Source organism: Schistocerca cancellata, chromosome 10 (assembly GCF_023864275.1).
Source record: "Schistocerca cancellata isolate TAMUIC-IGC-003103 chromosome 10, iqSchCanc2.1, whole genome shotgun sequence".
In the NCBI taxonomy this organism is placed as follows: Eukaryota; Metazoa; Arthropoda; class Insecta; order Orthoptera; family Acrididae; genus Schistocerca; species Schistocerca cancellata.
This window is the reverse complement of record NC_064635.1, coordinates 70,213,780-70,240,442: the sequence shown is the minus strand read 5'-3', so window position 1 is coordinate 70,240,442 and position 26,663 is coordinate 70,213,780. Positions and strand designations below refer to the sequence as shown.

The window sequence follows — 26,663 nt, the reverse complement described above, 5'->3', positions numbered from 1 at the left end:
TATGCCTGGCCTACAAAGGCACATCACAGTCTCGATTTCAATGCTCCGGAAAGTAACGCTTTATTTGGTGGAATTCAAATTTATACTTTCGTAATACCAAAATATGCAGTGTACATGTTGCTGCACATCAAAGTTCTTTCCAAAATGTGTTTTTTTTCCCCTGAGTTTCATTTTCTAAAGTTCCGGGAAATTGTATGCCCGTGTATAAAACCATAACCATTCAATGGGTTGGTAAGTTATACAGTTCCAAAGGAAAATATACTGTCCTTTAACACAGAAAAAGATTGTCTTCACCCAGGAGAAAAGTGTGTTTTTAACTGGGAAACCTGGGAAAAATCTGGGAATTTTTTTTTCCATGTCCGCATATACACCCTGTTAACGTGACAGTCACCTTAACGTACCCGTTGCTGAAATGTGAAAAATCTGAATTTTCAGATAAAAAGAAATTATTTGGAGGGGAAAATACATATAAACATAATAAATGATGTAACACACATTTTTCATCATATGTTTTGTCACATCTACGCATTTCTGTTCCAGATATATACAGCAATTTTATCATCATTGACTCGCAAGTCGCCTATGTGGCGCCACTTAAAAAGGACTTGCAATACGGTGGCCAAACTCGCGTAATGGGGCCTCCCAGTTAACAATGCCATACAATCATTTCCATTTTTTACATTTCTTATATAATTTCTGTATTTATTAATTGAATTATCTCAACTACAAAACACTATATGAATTAATTCATATTGAATGATGTGTTGGGTACTGGTGACTTGTTTCAATTATCCTCATTTTGTCATTGGCCCTTCCTTTACTTCCTGCTTTTGCTGTGTACATTATTTTCTGTTTTTAATATACAGAGCATTTTCACACTTTTAATGTGGAAATGTTGTTAATGATTTTATCAAGTACATTGATGCACTTGATAGTGAGAAAGAAAGTGGGAAAAACTTCTGCAAAAAGAACAGACTGTATGAGTAAAATGGAATTGGTTCTTTAGCAAATGTGTCTCATTACAGCTATTACTCAAGACTGGCCAAAATCATGACCATAAGTACGCACGTGTAACTGCTCTCCAGACAGTAGTTATTTCTAAAATAATGCAGGGCTCTGGCAGGGTGCGAGTAAAATGCAGTAGTGGAAAATGGAACTATCAGCTTCTGAGCTAAAACAGGCCTCTTGTTACACTACACGTCAGTTGTGACAGTAGTATGTACTCTGTCACGCTGCTAATATACTGGCAGAAATGGTAAATGTTACATGAGGTATCACCGGTTCAACATTTATCAAACTTTTAGATGTTCATCACATAATGTGTGTTAAATGATAAACTGATTTCTAACCGATGTCCACCACCAGTAAGTGCGTGACCCTCCCATAGACAGGAATATACTCCCGTATTCATTGTGGCAAGGAAGCAAAGACTCTCTGAACATCATCTTGATGAATTCCTTGCTGTACCTGAAATGCGAGCAATGTGAGTTGATGAAGGTAGCTGGCTGGAGGCCCGTTTTGAAATATATGTTTCCACCACATGCTCTGTGCATGACAAATCAGAGGACCAGGCACATCAGTTGATGATCCATACATTCATTGAGGCATTTGTTGTGTGAACCGTAGTGTGGGGTCTTGCATTATCCTGTAGGAATACGCCTTTTGGTATCTTAGCTGTGAAGGGTATGAGAACAGGAGTTAACCATTCTTGTTGCTTATTGACAAGTGTTCCGTCTCTTTCCGACGTTTACCGAATCGTTCGTCGTCATATCCAACAGCCCTCCGTATCTATTCCAGAAGTTTGAGAAGTACAGATGTTGAGAATTGCTGCTTCCTGTGATGATTCACCGGGTCATCTACCGACATGTCGGTATGTGATTTGACCACCACAAACAGAAGTGACTGAACACCATAGAGGGCCACTCGATGCCCCTGTTGACCCTGGCTCTACATATGCGAGTTCCTGTTTGTGGTACTACACCAGTGGCAGAAGGCATGTGACAACTCCAGATCTCGACCCGCTAATCTATTATAGACAGTTAGTGATGACACACTGTCTGTAATATTTGGGCGGATTTCAGTTGTCGTCATCCATCTGTATATCTGAGCCGGTTGAACGACGCTATGGTCTTCTTGTGCCAGCCATTCTTGCTACCCTGCTGTCTCGAGTCTGCCCAATCAGCACTCATCACGCAGTCGGTACGCTACAGCCGACATTCTGTGCGAGCTGCACGTGCCCCTTATACTAGTTATTTGACTTCCCGGCAAGGGACACCTCTAGAGCTGTCTTTAGATCTCTGCCTGGAAAGTTGGTTGGTTGGTTTGTGGGATTAAAGGGACCAGACTGCGACGGTCATCGGTCCCGCCTGGAAAGTTCCAGTAACATTAGACACATCCAGTACCCACTGTGTACTCACACTGTTCTTCACCTTCAAGGTTGGCTTTATTCCTGTGCTGAAAAGACACATTCATAAGAATGAGATTTCAATTGACATATAACACATGCAGGACTGCTGGGGTATGAGCTCAGTAGTGTTCGGCTGAGGTGTTTGTGGCAGAACACTTTCAATTTTCATTGGTATATGCTACCGTAGATAGTGCAAAAATGCTCCACATATCGAGATCCGAACTGTTGGTATGTGGCAAAAGCAGAATGTGAAGGAAATGCCCACAAAATGAGAGTAATAATTATATTAGTGGCATAACAACAGCATTCACATTATTGCTGTGCCTTTAATTTACTGGTACTGTGGATGGAGGATATGTTCTTAACTTTGAAACCTCTGTGAGATTCTCAGATCCTGTATTTGACGAGGGGTTATCACAGCCGCCACACCTAATCGATTTGAAGTGTAAGAGTTTCAAAGGCATTTGATGTATTAAAATATCCTAAAACTGAAAACTAGGGTGCAAATGGAACCGGCCTTGTCATATTTTATAGAACCTCTGATTAAAAGTGCCAAGCATCTAGATCTTCCCAGTTAAAGTCATTCAATGTGATCCACTGTGAGGGTACTAGAGCAACTGCGGGGACCTCTGTGCAGAGGCCAGTGAGCAACTGTTTGCTGTGTGGCATCAGCTTCTTGTGGTGCAACATGTGCTTAGTTAGGTCCGTGCCAGCTCCTCTCACACGTGCACTATCACTGCAGAAACTTTGCAAACAACTTCAGTGCAGCACAGTCATTTTCCATCCTAAAAAAAGGAATGCCTAGAGGATCTCGGTGTAGAAGAAGATACTGAAAAGTCCTTTAACAGGATTGGAGCAAATAACCTTCATGATAATTGAGTGCAGATCAAATATGATTGTGGCAGAGTAGTGCTTCACTTACTACTCAAAAAAGAGAGTTTTATTTGAGTATGACAAACACAGTGTAGAATACATCGGAGGGCCAAAGTGGGGTGAACACAACCAGAGCTACATTACTTTCCCTTGTTGTGACATTACAATCTGCCTCCCAAGCCACATCTCAGTGTTTTGTGTTGTGTATAGATGGGGGCAGTCAAGAAAGTACCAGAGCAGAAGAGGTCTCAGTGCGATAAGTTCTGTAACTGCTCCTAGCCCTCGTCGCTTTACACAGAACTCCACACAGAAATCGGCCTGTAAATCAGTCGTCAGTAAATGACACCGTGGTTCTCATATAGAGGTGGAAATGTGTTGTGGCAATCTGGCCTCGGATGGGAGGGAAGCTGAGCAGTAGGTTGAGCAGTGAAGGCAGATCGTCTGGAAACGACTGACGATCGGTGTCGTATCATCTCGAAGACTATTTTGTGTCCCAGAAGCAAGAAGAAACTGATGACGAGGTACGTCAGTGAAGCTGACGAACTGACCGGAGGATTGTACACTTCCTTCTAGTGTGGTATGAGAGACAGAGTAATTCTCATTTGTATTTGTGTAGAATATTGCCCATTGGCTCACATTTATCTGCTCTGATCAGAAGACCCACAGAATGCTGGGCATGTGTGGTTTCTCTTTTAGTGCACCACCTTTTAACTTTGGGTTTTTTGTGCCAGGAAAGGAAAAAATTTAGCTTAGTGAGGACTCTACTCTCAATTTTAGGCAAAAGTAGTACAAATGTCCATCTATTTGACAGTCTAGCATTAATCACCTTGCAGAACAAAGAAGTTATTTTTGTCGGTTTGCTAATGAAATTTGGCTGTTGTTAATCTTTTCCGCTGAGGCAGTCAATGTATTTGAAAAGAAATGTTTAATTCCGCACTATTGGCTAGTTTCAACTGTTCACTGCATTTCAAGTGCATGTTTTCATCGTCTAGCATGTATGGCATTATGCCATAATAAATAACCAAACATAAGATACAGTACTGGTACTCCAAGAAAATTTACATCCCGAAAAACACACTGAAAAGCTTAATATCCGGTCGAGGCCTACTTCACTGGGAATCTGGACATATGAATGTGCACTTTAAATGTGCACGTTTTAGTATGGTTCATGAAATTCTGGTGCTCTTGGAGTATTGTCTGATGTCTTGTTTCTTTTATGATACAATGTAAGATCTTTTAATGTTTTACACATATGAAAATACGGGCTTCCTGTGTTATCATAGCTATGCAAGTGCGGTGCTGCCCGTTATATGGCGCTCTCTGGCAACTGCTGAAATGAACCTATTTCTAACAGGTTGCAGGAAAATACTGGGAATGGTGGTTTGAAAAGTGTTACTTACAATGTAAATTTCCTTTTACGGAAGTTGAACTATGTGTGAGAATGTACAATGAATTTCTTAAATCACAGAGCGTTTGACTCACATTTAAAAATCAACTCTTTGTTGACGAGCCATTTAGAAGAATTTCGAGCCCATAAGATCAGACATTTATGTTGTTACTCAGTATTTTACTGTCTCATTTATGTGATATAAGCACAGAAAGATCTACATTATATGTGAAAGCTTAGCTTCTCTTGCAGCTTATTAACCTTAGAGACCAATATTATATGTGAAAGCTTTGCTTTTCTTGTGGCAATACTATGTATGTTAATTTAAACCATTAACAGTTCGTGTTTGTGTGTTCCCACTACTTAACAGTGATGTTGCTATTGGCTGACTACATCACGTGTCCTATGACCTGAATATCCACTGTCAATGGCTGGTGATATCACGTGACATAACCTATGCCTGGCCTACAAAGGCACATCACAGTCTCGATTTCAATGCTCCGGAAAGTAACGCTTTATTTGGTGGAATTCAAATTTATACTTTCGTAATACCAAAATATGCAGTGTACATGTTGCTGCACATCAAAGTTCTTTCCAAAATGTGTTTTTTTTCCCCTGAGTTTCATTTTCTAAAGTTCCGGGAAATTGTATGCCCGTGTATAAAACCATAACCATTCAATGGGTTGGTAAGTTATACAGTTCCAAAGGAAAATATACTGTCCTTTAACACAGAAAAAGATTGTCTTCACCCAGGAGAAAAGTGTGTTTTTAACTGGGAAACCTGGGAAAAATCTGGGAATTTTTTTTTCCATGTCCGCATATACACCCTGTTAACGTGACAGTCACCTTAACGTACCCGTTGCTGAAATGTGAAAAATCTGAATTTTCAGATAAAAAGAAATTATTTGGAGGGGAAAATACATATAAACATAATAAATGATGTAACACACATTTTTCATCATATGTTTTGTCACATCTACGCATTTCTGTTCCAGATATATACAGCAATTTTATCATCATTGACTCGCAAGTCGCCTATGTGGCGCCACTTAAAAAGGACTTGCAATACGGTGGCCAAACTCGCGTAATGGGGCCTCCCAGTTAACAATGCCATACAATCATTTCCATTTTTTACATTTCTTATATAATTTCTGTATTTATTAATTGAATTATCTCAACTACAAAACACTATATGAATTAATTCATATTGAATGATGTGTTGGGTACTGGTGACTTGTTTCAATTATCCTCATTTTGTCATTGGCCCTTCCTTTACTTCCTGCTTTTGCTGTGTACAGTATTTTCTGTTTTTAATATACAGAGCATTTTCACACTTTTAATGTGGAAATGTTGTTAATGATTTTATCAAGTACATTGATGCACTTGATAGTGAGAAAGAAAGTGGGAAAAACTTCTGCAAAAAGAACAGACTGTATGAGTAAAATGGAATTGGTTCTTTAGCAAATGTGTCTCATTACAGCTATTACTCAAGACTGGCCAAAATCATGACCATAAGTACGCACGTGTAACTGCTCTCCAGACAGTAGTTATTTCTAAAATAATGCAGGGCTCTGGCAGGGTGCGAGTAAAATGCAGTAGTGGAAAATGGAACTATCAGCTTCTGAGCTAAAACAGGCCTCTTGTTACACTACACGTCAGTTGTGACAGTAGTATGTACTCTGTCACGCTGCTAATATACTGGCAGAAATGGTAAATGTTACATGAGGTATCACCGGTTCAACATTTATCAAACTTTTAGATGTTCATCACATAATGTGTGTTAAATGATAAACTGATTTCTAACCGATGTCCACCACCAGTAAGTGCGTGACCCTCCCATAGACAGGAATATACTCCCGTATTCATTGTGGCAAGGAAGCAAAGACTCTCTGAACATCATCTTGATGAATTCCTTGCCGTACCTGAAATGCGAGCAATGTGAGTTGATGAAGGTAGCTGGCTGGAGGCCCGTTTTGAAATATATGTTTCCACCACATGCTCTGTGCATGACAAATCAGAGGACCAGGCACATCAGTTGATGATCCATACATTCATTGAGGCATTTGTTGTGTGAACCGTAGTGTGGGGTCTTGCATTATCCTGTAGGAATACGCCTTTTGGTATCTTAGCTGTGAAGGGTATGAGAACAGGAGTTAACCATTCTTGTTGCTTATTGACAAGTGTTCCGTCTCTTTCCGACGTTTACCGAATCGTTCGTCATCATATCCAACAGCCCTCCGTATCTATTCCAGAAGTTTGAGAAGTACAGATGTTGAGAATTGCTGCTTCCTGTGATGATTCACCGGGTCATCTACCGACATGTCGGTATGTGATTTGACCACCACAAACAGAAGTGACTGAACACCATAGAGGGCCACTCGATGCCCCTGTTGACCCTGGCTCTACATATTCGAGTTCCTGTTTGTGGTACTACACCAGTGGCAGAAGGCATGTGACAACTCCAGATCTCGACCCGCTAATCTATTATAGACAGTTAGTGATGACACACTGTCTGTAATATTTGGGCGGATTTCAGTTGTCGTCATCCATCTGTATATCTGAGCCGGTTGAACGATGCTATGGTCTTCTTGTGCCAGCCATCCAATTTCGGTCCAGCAAATTTGTTAACAGCATTAATCACTGAGGAGGCCCGAGATGCAGTTGAGCATAGTTTTGTGTGCCAACTGCCTGTACTATGTACTGTATAGTAAGTGTGACAGTAGAGGAGGAGGAGATTAGTGTTTAACGTCCCATCGACAATGGGGTCATTAGAGACGGAGCGCAAGCTCGGGTGAGGGAAGGATGGGGAAGGGAATCGGCCATGCCCTTTCAAAGGAACCATCCTAGCATTTGCCTGAAGCGATTTAGGGAAATCACGGAAAACCTAAATCAGGATGGCCGGAGACGGGATTGAACCGTCGTCCTCCTGAATGCAAGTCCAGTGTGACAGTAGAAAACAGAACTCCTTCACTCACATATGGCACCTGAAGAGAGACAGCAATCTTTTCAATAGTTGCAGGTGTAACAGATTGGACGTTGAATCTTCTGGCTTCATTACGTTAGCCAACATGGCCTCGATATAAGAGTACTGCAAATGCATAAAAGCAAATAGAAGCTACAGCCATTATGTCTCCCACTGGCGGGCAGCTCTGTTGCTCAGAGTGGTGGTAGTGGTGGTGGTGGTGGTGGTGGTGGTGGTGATGACATGTTCTGAGATAAAGTAAAATAGTCCCCTATTTAGATCTCTGAGCAGAGGTTATTCATAAGGACAGTCTCAAGAATACTGGCATTCTATAGGTTGATGCCTGGAAAGCCAGGTCTCTTAATTGTGTACCGTATTTACTCGAATCTAAGCCGCACTTTTTTTCCGGTTTTCGTAATCCAAAAAAACCGCCTGCGGCTTAGAATCGAGTGCAAAGCAAGTGGAAGTTATGAAAAATGTTGGTACGTGCCGCCACAACTAATTTCTGCCGTCGAATATATGTAGCGCGCTACGCAGGCATGAAGTTTGTAGGCACAAAGATAAATACTGGCGCCAAAACCTCTGCGTCAGTAAATAAATTTTTGAAAAAAAGTGGAAGACGAGGTTTTTTTCTCCGCCGCGAGTTTCGACCACTGCATTTTCATACATTATCCAACGAAGTAAATACAAATTCCATATTGTTCATCTTCGAATGTAGCACATTTTCAGTGTACTACGAAAATCTGACTGGCAAGACTGTTTTGTCAATATGGCCAACTCTACGTTCTGAATTTTTTCCTATCTGTGAGAAGAGATGGTTGCTAATAGGAACCTGATGAAATTTGAAACACATACAGTATTCTCTTCACCATAAGAATAATACGAATATAAACATTTTGCCATGTATTCTTTCGTGTTTGCTGTTCTCTCATTTAAATCCTGCCTGCCTAATAAACTACGAAACTAGAGTGAGACAACAGCAAACGCGGAAGAATATACGTATCGTGTCATGTTTATATTCGTATTATTCTTATGCCTAATAGTGATACAGTCAGAAATGAAGCACGGCAAGTGACTAGATTTTTAAATCAAAGATGACTCTAATTTCTATGCAGAATTTGATGTAATAAAGAAGCGGCCGCAAAGATTTTCAAACGGAGAAAAATTTTCGCCCAACTCTCGTTCAGAACATGTTCTATCATACGCAGTCTATTATTTGATTCTTGTTGATCATCATCAAAGAAAGCAGCAGTGTAAGTAACAACAAATAGCAGTCTCTTGCCATTGTTTCGCTACTGAGACGATTCCTCTTTTTTTTTTTTTTTAAGCAAGCCATGCTGCGAGCCACGACAGGCCGTAAACACGCACTATCAGAATGCGACAAACAATGCATGACACAGTGCAGTAATGCATTTTCAGCTTAAGAGTGACGCAAACACCTATAACAAAGAAAACGCCACTTATCAGCTCAAAGCAAAATAAGCAATCAATTCAAACCAGACGAAGCACGTGAAAAAGGAAGGGCACCCATATAAATACGGATGGAGCGCCTGACGCATAGCAATGGCTACGTGGTAAAGCTTAACTGCTAAGCTTACGACTCGAACCAAACTACTGTAGCGGTATCGTCATTCATTCGACCTAAATTGTGTCTCATATTACAATGGACCAACTTTGTTTCGATTTGGAGGTGCGACCTAAAACTTTTCTGTCCCCTTGAATTTCGAGTCTCAAATTTCAGGTGCGGCTTAGATTCGGGAAATTTTTTTTTTCCTTTATTTCGAGTCTCATTTTTCAGGTGTGGCTTAGATTCGAGTGCAGCTTAGATTCGAGTAAATACGGTAGGTAGGTTAGAGAACTTCAAATAAGAAATTAGATATAGCGGGAAATTGTGAAATGTGGTGGAAGAAAGAACAGGATTTCTGACCAGTTGAACTCATGGTTACCAGCAACAAATCAAATAGAGGTAATGCAGGAGTAGATCTAATAATGAACAGAAAAATAGAAATTTGGGTAACATAATATGAGCTGCTTAGTGAACGGATCATCATAATGCTGAAAGTACAAGTATATATGCCCATGAGTTCCATTGATGATGAAGAGATGGAAAAAAAATCATGATGTAAAAGAAATTATTAAGTACATTAATGGCAATGCAATTTATTCACAGGGGCTGGAATTAGTTAAGAGGAAAAATAGGAAAACGTTGATGGGGGAATGAATGAAAGGGTAAACCCTCCAGCAGAATTTTATGTGCACACAATTTAATCATTTCAAAGAGTTATGATAGAAGATCGGATACGTAGAAGAGACCTCCAACACCAGACGGATTCAGATACCTTATGTAATGGTAAGACAAGGTTTGAGAAACAAAGTTTTGTATAGCAACACTTCCAGTAGGTGATATGGATTCTGACCATAATTTATTGCTTATTAAAACAGAATCAGTTGCAAAAAGATATGAAATTAAGGTGATGGACCTGTATAAATTGAAAGGAAGAGATGTGGTTGGAAGTTTCAAAAGGAGCATTTGGCAAAGTTTGACTGAAACAGGGGAATGAAATGTAATAGATGAAGAATGGATAGCTGTCAGATATTAAATAGAGAAAATAGCTGATGATCAGTAGGCAAAAAGACCAGGCTCAGTCGGAATTCTTGCACAACACATGAGATACTATATTTAATTGATAAAATTAGAAAATATAAATATTCACCAATTACAGTGTACCAAAGGAAATCAGATGCATAAAAAATGAGGTAGGCAGGAAATGCGAACTGGAAAACATAGACTGGCTGGACAAGAAATGGAAGGCAGTAGAAAGGTAGGTGCCATTTAAATGAAAAATCTAAAAAACCTTTATACAAAAGGAGCAACTGTATGTGTAAGGGACAGTCAAATGAAAATGAGGCTGATGGAAGAAAATAAGTAAATGGTTATTATTGCAAAAGAAATCACCATAGCTGTAATACATTTATCCAACTGCGAGACAAAATGGCCAGTATCTTCATGCAAAAATGTTTGCCGTTGTCTATGGAACCATGATTGTACTCAAGTGTGCACCTCTTTGTCTGAAGCAAATCAACAGGCACTAACATCTTTTGTGGCTCCAAAAAATATGGAAATTGCATGGGGAGAGATCAGGACTGTGCAGAGGATGTGTAAAGGCTTCCCAGCAAACTTTCTGTAGCATAGTCGAAACAGCATAGAAAAGTGTGGGTGAGTATTATCGTGCAACACAGACAGATGCTGTCCATCAACTTTCCTGGGCATATGGACTTGATAATGCACTTCAGTTTTTACAAAGTGTCGACATACTGCTGTGCGTTAAGTTGGTGCCGTGTTCCAGAAAGTCAATAAGCAGTGGGCTCTTGCAGTCATTGTTTTTGTAATTGCATGGACTGTCTTTGCACGCATCTCAGCCGACCCACATTCCTACCCAGCATCACTATGCACAGTCCCTGTCCATGTGCTCCATGCTCACTACTTTGAGATTCCCATAGGATGTTGGATGTAACTGTGCATCCACACTGAAAGTTGTGGATTCATTGCCCATTGAGGCAAACCAATTATTGTCTGTTCTGAAAGAACACACAATGCAGCATATGCAGCTGCGATACATATAATGCAGATTGGCCTCAGTGGACAATGAATCCACCATCTTCAGTGTGGATGTACAGTTATGTCCGACCTCCTGGGGGAATCTCAAAGTAGCAAGCATGGAGGCCGTGGATGGAAAAAGTGCCAAAAAAGTCCATGGACTTGTGATAAAGACTTTGTCCAGGTGGCACAGTGGTTAATGCAACTGCCTGATAAGCAGGAGATCCTGGGTTCGAATCTCAGTCTGGCACACATTTTCACTCATTGCCACTTATTCCATAGAAAGTCCTGATGTAGCTGACATCAGTAGTCTTCTTTTTCATTTCCTTTCTTCTCCCTCCACCTTCAATTTACATGATATTTATCACAGGTGTGAATTGCGCATGGTGTCTGTTTTTTTTTGCAATAATAGGTCTGTCATCAGGCCTCTCGTGGCTGAAAACAAAAGACCCATAAACATTCCCATGGAAAAGGACACAAAAAACGTTGCCGTTCAATTTGTGGGAGTCTCATTGCAACTGTACCATCTCGTGGGGATTTAGTGACCCACACATGTACACATGTGTTCACATGTCCACATAGGTGAAATGTCGATCCATTAATAAAGATGGCGTGGTGCAGAAAAGCTACTTCGTCCTGCAACATCACATTGATTGCAAAGTTGGCACATAAACTGGAGTCTGTTGGCTTTAGAGCTTGTAACAGCTGCAAACGATATGGACATAGTTTTAAGTGCTTCCTTGAAAGTCAGATGTCACTGGAACTGCTAATTCACAGCTAGGATTCTGAACTGATTTCTTGGGGTTACACGTGAAAGACTCTCACACACAATCAGCACATTCTTCAGCCACTCTTGGTCATCCCGTACTTTTCCTTTGGAAAGACAGCCATTCCCTTCAAACTGATGATGCCATCTATGGATGTCATCATCACTTGGAAGATTACAGTAGAATTCAATAGGGAACACACATTGTACTGTATCAACAGATTCAGTTCTTGCAAACTGTAAAACACAGACAGCTCTCTGTTCACTTTTCACTTGTAGCCATCTTTACTACTATAGTCTGATTCAGGAACAAAGGCACTTTGCACAATGTTGAGGTGCGAATGGGGATTGCAGTGTTGCTGCTTCCAAGTGAAAGTTTAAATAGGCCTGCCTTGACCAAGTTTTAATGTTTACCAACTTAGTGAGCATCCTCCATGTTACTGACTTGACGCTATTCTTGCCACCCTGTGGTGTCCGCCATGTGACCACCTTGCTGTCCTCTGTCGTGCTGCCTGCTGGGTTGTCTTTCTCTGCATCCCATGTCATGTGGGTACCCCGGAGAATGAATTGGCTGACCATTTGGCTTGAGGAGCACTTTCTTGCCCCCCTCCCCCCGTTCACTTTTCCAACCTCAGGTGCTAATTTGTGAATGCACATGAGAGATCTGCTCGCTTAGAAATGACTGCCCCAGCTAATAAACTCCACACAATCGAAGAGACTACTGCAACACAGGCTCCTGTTACTTCTGCTTCTCCCGGAAGGAATCCACAGTCCTGTGTCATCTCTGCCTTGGTGTACTAGGTTAACCTGTAGTTTTCTTTTGTGTAACAAGCTGCCCTCACATTGCAGTTGTGGAGCCTATTTCGATCCTTCGTACTAAGTGTGGCCTTCTGGACCCATTGTCTCTAATATTGGCAGACGATTCATGACTGGTTGAGCTGGTACTCGATAAAAGTGGTTTTTATTCTCAGTTATAAGGGTTTAATCTACCACTGGAGCAAGGCCAGGCTGGCTGGGGATGGACCATCTCCACTTTATTCCGTTCATCATAAGAATAAACCTGACGTAAACAAACAAAAACATGATGATTGGTCAGCAGCCATAGCTCTCGTACAGTGGTGGTGTTCTGCTCTTGGAAGTAGGTCCAACTTATGTATTAGATATCTTATTACTATGTCAGTGTAAATGAAATTTTACTGATATATTAACAGCCATTAACATAACTCTTAACCATGCTTTAGCTTCTTTAAGTTTATTTCAAAAATTGTGTACAGCCGCAGTCTCCATAAGCACTACTTGTGCTCAGATTGTCTCTGGGTTCAAATGTTGTATGAAAATGGATGATTCCTGCTTCATAGTGAAACGTGTGTGCGGAACACAGTTAATGGCTACACATTCTTGATTATCGATATTTTATAAAAGATTATTAAAGATTTTGAAGTTAAGAAAACATTACAAAATTTCATTTTTTGGCGAAAAATGAATAATAAAATACTCTTTGTTTGAATATGACCATCGTTTTGTAGGATAGATGTGGTCTCATACGAGCCAGAGTGATAAGCATAGTAGAAACATGGGAAACAATAATTTTCATGGCGTCGAGGGCACTAAACAAATGATGCATTTTTACAGTTGTCACCTTAACTTTACAATCTGAACCCTACAGAATTGATCTGGAGCGAATTTAAAGAATCTGTCGTGAGAAATAACAAGACATTTAAGCTGTCAGATTTGCTGGAACTAATGCACGAAGCTTTGTGACACGTCACTGCCGAACACTGGCGAAATGCAGAACAGCATGTTATAAATGAGGAGGAGGAAATGTGGACTGTTGCTGATCGCTTTGTTATCAGCATAGCAGTGCAAAAATGTCCCGTATTCCTCGGAATCTGATACGGAATAAGTTCAGAGATTACCAGATGACTGGCTGTAATACCTTCAGTGGCTTCAATATTTAACTACATGGTGAAATCCCAGCAGTGCGCTTTTATACTGCACATAGGTCATGCGTAAAACTTACTCTTGTTAAAGTCAGGAGTTTTCATCACTCTTGTTTTTAATTACTGTACTATTTTAGCTAAGATCGCAAGCATGTTATGTTTTCCATCAGATTACCTAAGAAGCTTATCACCTGAGTTTTACCTTTATTTCCTTCTGTTTAAGAATTAAATGACATTCAAGGCTATATTGTTCTCATCTCATCACTTTTTTATGTCTTTGCTAGAACAGTTCACATCACTGCAGGCTGGTTGGACCAGGTGGCTGGCCAGTGCTGTCCAATTTAAATGTGCTGGTAAAGCTGTTGTCCCGTATTATGGCTGAGTCGATGTACGCGTAATGCACATCATAAAATGTGTCCTCATTACTCTATTTGACTGTACTCGAAATAGCATGGCTTCTGCTCCACATGAAATGAAACCCAATGAGGTTCCAGGAAACACGGAAGAATACGTAGTGTAATGTTTACATGAGGTTTATTCTTACGGTGAACGGAGTATACCCACAAAGTCTGGGGGATACCCGACCTAACCTCCTTGACCTGGCTCCTCTTAAGTGCTCTTTTACAATGCTTGTGTCGCTTTTAGATTCAGTTTTCCTCCTTTCTGCCATGCCCAGTTTTCTGTTCTGGGTGTTACATTTTGTTGAATAGTGAGCACTCTTGACTTTAATGGATCAGGGGTGTGATGGCTATGGGTGGGAAATTTCCTGTCACATTGCAGAATCCCTGAGACACCCACCTTCTAACTTCCCTATCTCCTCCATCTTGCGTTTGCTATTGGCAATACAAAATATGTCCATTACGTTTTTAGCCTTTTCACTTTTAGTGGTATGAATCTCCAAATTGTATCAGAAAACATTCTTGGTGGATGTATCTATTTCCAGATAAACCACTCTCAAATCGAGGGACTGATGACTGAGTTGTTTGGCCCCTTTACCCATCCCCCCAATCAACCATCTGACCAATCAAAGCAACAGTTTCGGTACACACATACACTTGCTGTGTGGTTGAATTAAGTGTGTCTCTTGCTCGTTTCTGTCATTTACCTCCGCCATCAGCAATGACAATACACAAGAAGTGGAATAGAAATTTACCAAACAACTTGCTTTGATTAAATTTAATGCTCGCTCTGGCTGCGACATTTGTGATGAGGTACTCAGAACTCTACTGAACGCTCATCAGTTATTGTCGAATGCACGACGTAGGTGTGCAGAATGAGCCTAAACTTCACTGTCGTAGTTACTCACTCTAGCTGTAACACTTCCTATTGGAAGACACAGGAAACATTACATGTGTGTTCACACTGGTATACAAGCAAAACTGTTTCAGTTGCTCTTTCATTTGATGTATGATTTATAATTATAAGTTAAATGTAATAAATGCAACAAAGCCTTGAAACCCCAATATCCATACTAAAACAATCGTTATTAAATTTTTAAATTTGGTCAGTGATTATATATAATACCGGAAATCAAATTTGCGTTACCCCTGGGAGCCATTAGACAGGCAACCTGCCCGTGGGGCTGGGTGACTGTTTCAGGCATTTAGTATTGCAGGTGGTTGCAAAATTGTAACACCAATTGAATTGCTTATTTTTCAAAGGGGACAATACACATAATAAATTATTCAGGAGGAAGAAAACACTTACCATATCCTTCCTTAGCAATGTAATATCCAATTTCTTTCTGCTGTGTAAAACAGTACATTTTCTGGTATGTGTAGTATTGTGTAGTTTGAAAAATATTTATAACTACTATGGTGATTTTTATCACATGGCATTATCAACGTATAGCGATAAATGAGCTGAATGAGGACGAGGTACTGGCAGTAGTAAAGCTGTGAGGACGGGGCGTGAGTCATTCTTGGGTAGCTCAGTTGGTAGAGTACTTGCCCGCGAAAGGCAAAGGTTCCGAATTTGAGTCTCGGTATGGCACACAGTTTTAATCTGCCAGGAAGTTTGATAAATGAGCTGCTCACGGCCAAGACACCCTATCTTCATTTCTTCACAACCTCAACACCTTCTCTCCCATATGCTTCACCTTGTCCTCCTCAACCTGGCCAACTTCCTCTACATTGACCACCAACTCTCCTATGGCTCCATCCACACCTCTGTCCACATGAAACCCACCAACCACCATCAGATCAACAATTTGACAGCTTCCATCTCTTCCACACCAAAAAATCCCATACAACCTGGCCTCATGGGGATGGTGTATCTGCAGTGACAAGAACCCCATTTCCCAATATGCTGAGGGTCTCACCAAAGCCTTCCCAGACAGGTACTACCCCCAGACCTAGTTATCAAACAAATCTCCTGCACCATCCCTGCCTCCCTCCCCAAATCCTTCCACTATCCCAAAGAACCAGCTACAAAATGAATGCCCCCTTCAGTCACCCAGAACCACTCATAACTGAAACAACAGTACCACATCTTTTGTCTGGGCTTTGATTACCTATTGTCGTACCCTGAAATGATGGACATCCTACCTGAGATCCTTCACGCCCCCCCCCCCCCCCCCCCCAAAGTCATGTTCCAGTGCCCACCCAACCTCCACAAAATCCTAATTCATCCCTATGCCACTCTCAGTCCCAACCCCTTGCCACAGGGATAATATCCCTGTGGAATACCCATGTGCAAAACCTGATCAGTCCACCCACCCAGCACTGCCTATCCCAGTCCTGCCACAGGCTTATCACACCCCATCAGAGGCCGGGCCACCTGTGAGAGTAGCCATGTTATATACCAGCTCTGCTGCAGTCATTCCACAGCTTTTTATATTGGAATATATAGGATGAATGACCACCACCATACTGTGGCCAGGAGCAAAATAACCACCTTGTACACAAAGATAACGTGCTTGATTTCAATGGCTGCTTCCCAACACTAGCAATTTGGATCTTCAACTCCACCATCAGTTTCTCTGAAATGCTTAGATGTGCATTATGTTACAACACATTTTCCTCTACCGAAATTATGCTCTGCTTCAACGTAAGGTAACCTACACCCTTTCATCTGACAGTTTCACCCCTTCTGTCCTGTCAGCTTCTCCCTATTCTAATCTCCCACCCTCTTTGTGTGCTGTCCTCTGCCAACACACCCACATGGCTTTCTTTTTTCACCTCCTCCCCCTTCCGCATCTCCTTGCCCCCAGCCTCCTGACACTGCTTGTTGGAATCTAGTCCATGCACACTCTGCCAGACAGCCCTCTGCTCTCCCCCTTTTCCTGCTTTCCCACCTCCCTCTAGATTGCTTCTTCCATTCTATGTGACAGTTGCATTCCGATCCGAGCTGCCAGAGAAGTTGATCATGTGTGTGTGAGATGTGCTTGCTTGTGTGAATGAATATATGTGAGTTTGCTTTCCTGGTGAAGGGTTTGACCAAAAGCTGATGTGTAAGTGTCGTTTCGTTGTTCCTGTCTCCAACTCAGCAAATCATCTTTGCAGTGAGTAACGATATCTGTTTTCTTACATTGTTGAGGTAGCAAATATATGTTAAGGCATTTACTTAAATTACATGAAAGTAAAAACTCATTCTTAATGAATGACAGTACTTTGCACACTATAAGTAATGTAAAGTATGCATGTCTGGAGCGTACCATTTTACAGAAAAATTACAATACGTAATCTTAGTATGAGGTACATTTAAATGATAGCAAAAAAGCTCATTGCTTTTACATACTTTCGAACCTGAGCCATTGGATATGTTTAACATCATCTTTATAACTATAAGTATTAAAAAAATGCCCTATGTTCATCAAAAATGGATAAAAAACGTGTTACAAATCATAATTGGCCTCATGTTCACAAAATTATGCTAAGTTTATACAGAAATGAATACAAAACATGCTACAAAAAATTATTGATTCTACTCATTTTTCAATCATCTTCATCCACTTCTATGTAGGCTGCACCTTCAGCTGATTATGAGAACTTTATACTATTGGTAATATACGTAACTAAGTTTCTGAATGTCATCTTTTGTTACGTTTATGAGAACTGTCTAATCATATGCTCCTGTTTCAGGAAGCCCAGTGTTCTTTTTGGTAAAACATGTCTTGGCTTTCATTAATGTAGAGGCAATAACTTCGTGTCTTTCAATATAGGACTTAGCCTTTTCTTTTCTGAATAGTGCTGCTGATGGTACAGAAACTAATGGGGAGCAAATGATACTTTGTCCTGCTTTCTAGTGCCTGTTCCCATTATTTTGGTTAAGATGATGATCTTTTTGTACAAATGGATTCATCAGGTTTTAGAATTCACTGTTTTGTTTGTTTTTGCTGCATAAACTTCAAAATGACTGAGCAGCTGGATTTGGTGATAAGTGACTTATACTTATCTGGAATAAGTACTCAGTTGCACATTCGTAACTTCCTTTTTGGACATCTAATTTGTCGTCAGATGGTAGATAAGAGTGGCCTCCAATGGGGAAATAGTAGTAGGTTTTGTCAAATCTGCCAGTGTTTATTAAGAATAATAAACCGCATGATTGTGATTTTGATCTCTGTGTGCGTTGCTAAAAAAAGTGGAGTTCTCTTGTGGAGACAGTTCCCAATATAATGGTACAATAAGGTGCACACTTCATTAAGGCCTTCTTACCTTGGTCCCTCATAACAACAATAAAATGTACCTCTCTCTTTCTTCATGTTGTGTCTCTCAAAAACCCTTAGCATACTATAAAAAGTCATCAGCCTACCTTTCTTTGTTTTCTCCTTTTTTCATTATTATTTGAGGTTTCAAACTCTGAGCTGCTCAACACAATATAAGAACTGGAATACTTAATCATGCTTTTCAGCAAAAGTCACTGGTTGGTTCAGCATGTTTCCAGGCCTTCTACAAGTTCATTTCTAATATGTGACAACTTCTGGAGTTTTCCCCTATTAGAAATAATTGCAGATTTAAGTCAGATTTCTAAAAGCATCAAGACAATGACAGTATCGCATTTTGATTCCAGACAATGCATCAATATCTCGAATTGAAACTTACAAAAGCTGTGTTTTCAGCTTTTGAAGAATTATCCTTTTTAGTAATAAGTGACTCAGATCTCTGTAGAATTGAAATTAGTGACTGCAACTGACCTCAGCGAAGATCAGTTTAGGTTCTGTGGAAATGTAGGAACACCTTGGGAAGTACTTAATGTATGACTTATCTTAGAAGGTAGATTGAATAAGGTCCAACCTACCTTTAGAGTGGAAGATTATCTACAGCTTTTACAGAAATGAAACTGCATTTGTGGGAGTCAAATGCCATGAAGTGGAGGTGGGAGGTTGATAAGGGAGTCTGGCAGGATTGTGGCCTATTCCTGGCGTTATTTAGTCTGTATCTAGTGCAAGGAGTACGAGAAACCGATGGCATTGCTATTCTGTCAGAGACTGCTAAGGACTTGGAAGATCAGTTGAATGGAATGGATGGTATCTGAAAGAGGTTATAACACGAATGTCAACAAAAGTAGAAAAGTGGTAGTGGAATGTAATCAGATTAAATTAGGTGATAGTGAGAGATTTAGATTAGAAAATGAGACATTAAAGGCAGTAGATGAGTTTTGTTACTCAGGCAGCAAAATATATGACAATAACAGAAGTAGAAAGAATGAATTAAGACTGAACACAACAATGAAATAATTTCTGATAAAGAGATTACAGACGAATGGAAAAACTAGTAGAAGCCGACCTCGGGGAAGATCAGTTTGGATTCCGTAGAAATACTGGAACACGTGAGGCAATACTGACCTTACGACTTATCTTAGAAGAAAGATTAAGGAAAGGCAAACCTACGTTTCTAGCATTTGTAGACTTAGAGAAAGCATTTGACAATGTTGACTGGAATACTCTCTTTCAAATTCTAAAGGTGGCAGGGGTAAAATACAGGGAGCGAAAGGCTATTTACAATTTGTACAGAAACCAGATGGCAGTTATAAGAGTCGAGGGACATGAAAGAGAAGCAGTGGTTGGGAAAGGAGTAAGACAGGGTTGTAGCCTCTCCTCGATGTTATTCAATCTGTATATTGAGCAAGCAGTAAAGGAAACAAAAGAAAAATTCGGAGTAGGTATTAAAATCCATGGAGAAGAAATAAAAACTTTGAGGTTCGCCGATGACATTGTAATTCTTTCAGAGGCAGCAAAGGACTTGGAAGAGCAGTTGAACGGAATGGATGGTGTCTTGAAGGGAGGATATAAGATGAACATCAACAAAAACAAAACGAGAATAATGGAATGTAGTCGAATTAAGTCGGGTGATGTTGAGGGTATTAGATTAGGAAATGAGACATTTAAAGTAGTAAAGGAGTTTTGCTATTTGGGGAGCAAAATAACTGATGATGGTCGAAGTAGAGAGGATATAAAATGTAGACTGGCAATGGCAAGGAAAGCGTTTCTGAAGAAGAGAAATTTGTTAACATCGAGTATAGATTTAAGTGTCAGGAAGTCATTTCTGAAAGTATTTGTATGGAGTGTAGCCATGTATGGAAGTGAAACATGGACGATAAATAGTTTGGACAAGAAGAGAATAGAAGCTTTCGAAATGTGGTGCTACAGAAGAATGCTGAAGATTAGATGGGTAGATCACATAACTAATGAGGAAGTATTGAATAGGATTGGGGAGAAGAGAAGTTTGTGGCACAACTTGACCAGAAGAAGGGATTGGTTGGTAGGACATGTTCTGAGGCATCAAGGGATCACCAATTTAGTATTGGAGGGCAGCGTGGAGGGTAAAAATCGTAGGGGGAGACCAAGAGATGAATACACTAAGCAGATTCAGAAGGATGTAGGTTGCAGTAAGTACTGGGAGATGAAGAAGCTTGCACAGGATAGAGTAGCATGGAGAGCTGCATCAATCCAGTCTCAGGACTGAAGACCACAACAACAACAACAACAACAACAAAGAGATATAAAATTTTTAGGGATGCTTTTTTGAAGGTACTTGTCTGGAATGTAGCCTTGCACAAAAGTGAAATCTGGATGATAAACAGTTCAGACAAGAAGAGAATAGAAGCTATTGGAATGAAATGCTATAGAAGAATGATTGGTTAACTAATGAAGAGATGCTGAATCAAATTGAAGATGGAAAAAATTTATAGCAGAACTTGACTAAAAGAAGATACTAGTTTTCAGGGCACAGTCTGCAGCATCAAGGAATTGTCAATTTGGTAATAGAAAGAAGTATTCTTCTTCTTGTGGCTTTGCAATCCGCTGTGGGTCTTTGCCTCCTCAAAAGTTTCCTTCCACTCTACGCTCTCGTTTACTTTCCTTCTCCATCCACAGATTCCTAGGGCTCTGATCTTTTATTGTCATCCAGCAACTGTTTATGTGGTCTTTCTTTTAATCTTCTTCCTGTCAGTGTGTGTTGGAAGACCTTTGTATTTGTGTCCTCTATTCTTTTACTTTTAATTAGCCTTATTATTTCAGTTCCCTGTATGAGGTGATCCAACTCATAAATTGTCCTTGCTCTCTGTGTACTATCATTATTTCAGATTCCTCCATAAATTTTCCATAGTATTCTTCACTCAAATATTCAGAGTTGTTGATTTCTATTGCAGGTTAGCATCCATGCCTCACAGCCATATGTAACCACTGGTCTGATTGTAACCTCATATGTAGTGATTTTTAGTTGTCAGTTTACCAAACTAGAGGTAATTAGCTTTTTAAATGTGTAACACCACATATTAGCACTTAAAATGTGGGCTTTTATTTCAGTGGACATAGAATTTATTTTAATAATATTAACTCGTAGGTATTAAAAATCCTTTACATGCTCAAAATTAAAACCTGCTGCTGACCATATCCAGATTATTGTCCTCTGTTCTATAGAGTTACATATACTTGGTTTCTGATTTGGAGTTTTTGCATAATGGCTTCTAAGGTCAAATTGAAAGGCATTGTGAGAAGGGAATCATCTTTTGTAACCCCTTTATTGATACTGAAAGAGTCAGCTAATTCCCTATCCACCTTCATGATTGCCTTAGAACTTTCTGAGATCGCCATAATAACAGAAATATATTTGGATAGTGTGCTGAACAATTTTGTCTTCTAACACATCTTCCCTATTTAGACTATTGAAGGCATTGATTTTTCTGCCCCTCCCTCCCATTTTTTTTAAATTCATAATAATTTCAAAGTTAAAAACCATTTGATTAAAAGGAAAATTCTGTACTTGTTGGATGCATAACTGAAGCAGCACACGTAGTTGTGTATTTGGTAAAGTTGAGTAGAAAGGTCATTTTGAGGGTTAGAACTGTCTTTGTTATGTGTGAAGATTTGTTATGGAGCACATTCTGTTTTGGATGTTCTAATTATTTGCCTGAGGTAATCCTTATGGGCTTTTTGTGGCTGCAGGAACCGTAGTGCTGTGCCCAACGCCATTACGAGTGCAGCGAAGAGACTGCTGTGTTGTATGCGGCTCTGAGGACTATCAGCAGCTTGACCACAGTGTATTGCAGTAATATCAATACATAGTACCTACCCCCTCCCCTTTGTTTGTTATTTTCAGTGGACTGGCCCAAAAAAGTGTAAAATGTAGGAAAGTGTGAAATACAGGAAAACATTGGAAACATAACAAGTGAAAAGAGTAAATTACTATTACTGTCATTCTCCTTATATTTTTCAAAATATGAAATTAAAACAATTTAAATTTTTCCTTTAAAAAATCTGATACAATTAACTGTTTTTTTCTTTCTTTCTAACAGCAATTGGCTGTACTCTTTTGTGAAACTACATTAAAGAGATATTTATGGTCTAATGTGAGACTTATTTTTGATATCATTACAAAATTACGGTTAATAAAATTTGTAACTCTATATTGGTTAAAACACTACAGTTGTCAGTCTGTGTAAACATAGAACAATAGGCATGAAATCTACAACTTGGTGTTGACAAGGTGGTCACTTGGTTCAAGGATGACATGGGTGAGAAAGAGGGTGGTAATTGTCATGTTACAGAGCTTCTTGAGGAGGTATGTTTACGTCTGTTAGTAGCTGGTACCAACCTAAGACCATGTATGTAGTATGGATTAGTGTTTTGGACCATGTATGTAGTATGGATTAGTGTTTTGGACCATGTATGTAGTATGGATTAGTGTTTTGGACGTGGAAGTTACAGTGATTTGTGAAAGCCCATTATAGAGACGGCTGTCTTAAAATTAAAGCTTTTGTAATAAAACACATTGTGCAGAAGGAAAGTTGCTACCGAAGTCATTATTGTCACATCATTATCAGCATAGTTGACCAATGTTCCAAACACTGCGAACCTATAATAAAGGGGCTGACTTTTAACAGAAATAAATTGCACTTTTTGCAAAAATCTATATGAAAATAAATGGTAAAGATCATGATAATGTCAAAGAAAACAAAATAATACAGAACTGTAATGATGGGAAAGCATTGTATTGAGAGTGTAGAACTTATGTCGGGACTGACAAAAATGACTGTTAAAAGTGGGAAAACACAAAATGTGGAACTTAAAAATGGGGCTTTACTGTGTACATAACTTTTTGTTGTAGCAATTTTTGAACCAAAAGTAAGTCTAAGTAAAAACATATGCTAATTGTTAATCTCTTGTCTGGTGCATAGTCAATATGTAATAAAGTCCAACTGTAACTCCCAGTTGCTGGAATACTGATTAAGTAGATGTTGGTGTCAAATTGAGACGTAAGACAATTTTGTCCAGTCAGGAATTTCTCTACTACTACGAGACAAATAAGTATTTTATTCATAACACACATATTGACCTAATTCTCGCAGCCTTCTCAAAATCCATGTAGATAATGTTGACTTATACATTATATTCATATGTTTTTCCCTGTATTTGTTTCAGTATGAATATCTGGTCCACACCTGATCTGTTAGGCCTAAAGCCTCACTGATAATCACTAGTGATAATGACTAGTGCCATATATGGCACTAGTATAGGGTTCCGGATAAAATTTTATATGCTACATTCAACAGTGTGATCCCTCTGAAGTAAGAGCAACAGGCTTTGTCACTTTATAAGGAGTTAAAAGGAGGAACGTGTTGGTATAGGTTTAAAATAATAGGCTGCAAGAATAAAGAGCAAGACAAAAGCTTGACTATGGTAAGCAGGCTCAAATGTAAGTAAGTAACTAGCTGTGCATAGGTGAAGGGCCTTGGGACAGTACAGGCTGCCATATAGAGCAGTATCAAAAGAGCACACCAGTATTCTCGTTACTGGGGTTCAGAGTCATGTAAAATTTTGAAAATGGCACCATGCTTGCCTTTTGACTAAAAAATACAAATAAATGATTTTTCAGTCAAAAGGTGCCCATGGTGTCTTTTATTCCTCCCACTTTTTTTCTACAATATTCATTTCTCCCTACCGAGTGAGGTGGCGCAGTGGTTAGACACTGGACTCGCATTCGGGAGGACGACGGTTCAATCCCGCGTCCGGCCATCCTGATTTAGGTTTTCCGTGATTTCCCTAAATCGCTCCAGGCAAATGCCGGGATGGTTCCTTTCAAAGGGCACGGCCGACTTCCTTCCCCGTCCTTCCCTAATCCGATGAGACCGATGACCTCGCTGTCTGGTCTCCTTCCCCCAACCAACCAACCAATCATTTCTCCCTTCTTGTTTCTATAAAAACTCTGCATATTAAACCAGTTAATGTAACATTTTCTTTTCAAATTATGTTCCAACAGTATTTTATTAATGAAAAACATCCTATAATGAATGACATTACATATAGACACCTAAAGACAGCTTCTAATGAGTTACAACATTTTGAAAATCGCCAGTAATAAAATCCCGGTATACTTGTGCACTGGACTTTGACTAAAATATCCTGAAACTTGAAGTCATTGTTTAGTTTCTCTGTAGCTACGAAGTCCAATTGTGTATTTCACAATGGCTTACTGTGAATATAAATCTTGAAGGAGCTGACTGCAGTACAGTGGGTGTATTTATCTTGTACCATTGGTGAGCACTTGTCGCTAAACTGACAATGTCGTCACTTCGTCTAATGACGTAACATCACATTCTCTTTCATTTTCTGAGCTGCGAAATTCAATGTCAGACTCAGGATAACTATAGTAATCGTGTTTTGAAAGCATTTCCCTAACAACAGTATAGGAGAGAGTCTGAAAGCATGCATTTTGTTGTCAAGTATCCAAAGTTGAACACAGTGAAGGTGATATCTAGTGGCAACCACCTCAACCAAAACATGAAAACTAGGCTACAAATGTAGTAGCAGACACTCTCACATGTGACTATCAGTGCTGAAATGGCTATAAACCAGTTTTTATTTTTTCGAGGGTCTCTTCTTACATAGCCAGAGGGATTTTAAGTTTGTCAAAATGACCAAAACGACGTAACCCAGGGTTTTTATGTTAAAAGGGTTGAACAAATGTAACATTGATTATATTATAAAGCATTTTCAGGTGGATTTCAATGCCACTGCGTCACAGTTTTAGAATGTACAACTTCATGTCATTTTCTGGGCTTTTTCGTAAAATAAACCTTAGAAATGAACCATGAACCATGAACCATTTAATACAACTTTTATGCGTGACACTTACGAATTTTTAAATGTGTTGATGAGCAGTTTATTTATAGTATGGGTACAGTGTTTGTAGGTAATTGTTAAATTAGGTGAACACAGTCTCTCTCTTTTTAAAAACAGATACAGAATGACTTCATATAGAATGGTGGCTAATAGAACGGACACTGCTAAAACGCCTGCTTCGGCCCCTCTACATGTTTCCTCTCTCTTTGCTGCTGGCTTTCATTTTGAGTGCACCCTACACTCCATACCAATACATTCACAATATATATAAATTCACAATATATATAAATGACCTAGTAGATAGTGTCGGAAGTTCCATGCGGCTTTTCGCGGATGATGCTGTAGTATACAGAGAAGTTGCAGCATTAGAAAATTGTAGCGAAATGCAGGAAGATCTGCAGCGGATAGGCACTTGGTGCAGGGAGTGGCAACTGACCCTTAACATAGACAAATGTAATGTATTGCGAATACATAGAAAGAAGGATCCTTTATTGTATGATTATATGATAGCGGAACAAACACTGGTAGCAGTTACTTCTGTAAAATATCTGGGAGTATGCGTGCGGAACGATTTGAAGTGGAATGATCATATAAAATTAATTGTTGGTAAGGCGGGTACCAGGTTGAGATTCATTGGGAGAGTCCTTAGAAAATGTAGTCCATCAACAAAGGAGGTGGCTTACAAAACACTCGTTCGACCTATACTTGAGTATTGCTCATCAGTGTGGGATCCGTACCAGATCGGGTTGACGGAGGAGATAGAGAAGATCCAAAGAAGAGCGGCGCGTTTCGTCACAGGGTTATTTGGTAACCGTGATAGCGTTACGGAGATGTTTAACAAACTCAAGTGGCGGACTCTGCAAGAGAGGCGCTCTGCATCGCGGTGTAGCTTGCTCGCCAGGTTTCGAGAGGGTGCGTTTCTGGATGAGGTATCGAATATATTGCTTCCCCCTACTTATACCTCCCGAGGAGATCACGAATGTAAAATTAGAGAGATTAGAGCGCGCACAGAGGCTTTCAGACAGTCGTTCTTCCCGCGAACCATACGCGACTGGAACAGGAAAGGGAGATAATGACAGTGGCACGTAAAGTGCCCTCCGCCACACACCGTTGGGTGGCTTGCGGAGTATAAATGTAGATGTAGATGTAGATGTAGATGTAGATTTA

At 39.8% G+C, this 26,663-nt stretch overlaps 1 protein-coding gene and 1 non-coding gene across 2 annotated transcripts in view; both read left to right on the top strand.

Annotated features, from left to right (window-relative positions):
• LOC126106121 (uncharacterized) overlaps positions 1-26,663 on the top strand; it is a 116,065-nt gene that overhangs the window by 14,962 nt on the left and 74,440 nt on the right. The gene's annotated exons all lie outside the window — the stretch shown is intronic.
• Positions 11,406-11,479, top strand: Trnai-gau (transfer RNA isoleucine (anticodon GAU)). Its single transcript has one exon. It is a non-coding gene; the product is annotated as a tRNA-Ile (tRNA).